This window comes from Odontomachus brunneus, unplaced genomic scaffold (genome assembly GCF_010583005.1).
Source record: "Odontomachus brunneus isolate Ranch 3 - 2012 unplaced genomic scaffold, Obru_v1 Obru_scaffold_048, whole genome shotgun sequence".
Taxonomy (NCBI): Eukaryota; Metazoa; Arthropoda; class Insecta; order Hymenoptera; family Formicidae; genus Odontomachus; species Odontomachus brunneus.
Window position 1 is genome coordinate 1,577,383 of NW_022639498.1, and position 1,953 is coordinate 1,579,335.

Below are 1,953 nucleotides of genomic sequence, written 5' to 3' on the forward strand. Positions count from 1 at the left end.
GGGGGGGGGGGGGGGGTAAAAATTTAACATTTGAAAAAAATGAAATACGCTGTTGCAAAGAGTATTAAATATTGTAAAACTTTTGTAGGAAACACTTTTTCATATACCTCATATATTAGGAATTATTCTATAAAAGTGAAAAAGTTAATTTTTTTCAAGAGGCTGTTTCAATCCCTAAACCTCGAGATAAGCCGATATAAAAAAAATATTGGTCTCTTACTTTTTGATGCTTTACAATATATCCAAAGCGCATCAAAATCGGTGAGGCACAGTTCTGTCATGTCCCTTATAAGAGACGTTTTGTATTGTATACATATGGTATATATCCATGTACGAAAACAAATGATTTATTTAAAAGAAAAGATTATAAAGAGTATAAAGAACAAGAACTAAGCATGATCAAGCATGTACGTTTTACAAATTTTATTTTATATACCGATGGCTCTGTCGTCCCATTGTGCGCCGCGCGTCGACATCCGCGCGCTATATTACTGGACGGCGCTGCGGCTCGAGCGCTTCTTCCTTTACCATTTAACGTGCGCTTTTTCTTAACCCGGGAGTGAGCGCGTTAACGGAACCAACGTTAGTGGGCGTTAGTTATCGATCATTTCGACTGAAATATATTTAAGCACATATATGTGTAATAATTGAGTAATAATTAATAAATTATCAATCCAATTATTAAAAGAAACATAACAATTGAAGGAAATAATTTTATTTTGTCACTATTTCTTTTTTCCATCTTTTTTTTCTTTACCATTTCTATATCTAATATGTTTAGGAAACATATTAAACTTATTATATATATGTGAATATGTTAAAAATAAAATCATAATATTTTTACTAGTAAAAAGTGACATTCTTTTAGTTTAATAAAATAAAATAAGAATTTCTTGCTTCTCTCGTTTTACTTTGATTAACTTAAACATTGATTTAATAAACTTAAAAATTTATTTGATAAATTTAGAAATAGAGAATAAATCTTGATTTAATTGCAATATTAAAATTATCACATTATGTATTGTTTCAATAATTCAAGTATTAATTTTAATCGCAATTAAATCAAGAATATATACTCCAATTACGCGTGCTATTGAAAATTTTATTGATTCAACAAAAAAAGAGAGAATCGTCCGTCCAACTACGATATCGGAAAAACAATAGACGTTCAGCGGCACATCGAGCGACGCTGACGCGGCAGAGATAAAAGACTAACGTTAGTAGGCGCGCTATGGTCTTTTAGATCGACTGCTAAAAACATATCAAATTTCACATGGAAATAAGCATGTCTACTTTTCTATGCTATACGAGAAAACAATGAAAATTTACGTAAAAGTGAAAATACGATAATGTCAATAGATTAGATGATATAAGTAGAAAACGAAAAAATACGGGGAAATGACTGATACGCGCCCACTCCCGGGTTAATCTTTTACAATTAATTTTTTGACTATTATTGCAAATATTGCAAATCAATATATGACTTTTTGTTCATTTCAATCCGTTTTTCGTTTTCACAAAAAAATGCAGAGAAGAGTCTGGGACACCCTGTATATATTATTACAACCCTTTAAACCTATATGTATTATTTAATTATTATAAATATTACTATATACTATTATTTTTTATAAATATTATTACATACTATATACAGGGTGTCCCATTTTAATCGATCACCTCAAATATCTCTTGAACAATGCATTTTAGGGAAAAATGTTTCAGATAAAAGTTTTGGGATTTCGAGGGGGACATAAAATATCATTGGTTTGACCTCGAGTGGCGTCGTCACAGTCAGGATAACATAGTCGTCACAGTCACTTTGAATTTTTTAAATGGAACCCCCCCATTTTTTATTACATATTCTTATAGCCTCGAGAGTTTTCTAAAACACTATAATAAAATATTTTTTCATTAAGTTCTTTCGAGTTAAAAGGCTTTAAAGTTACAATATTG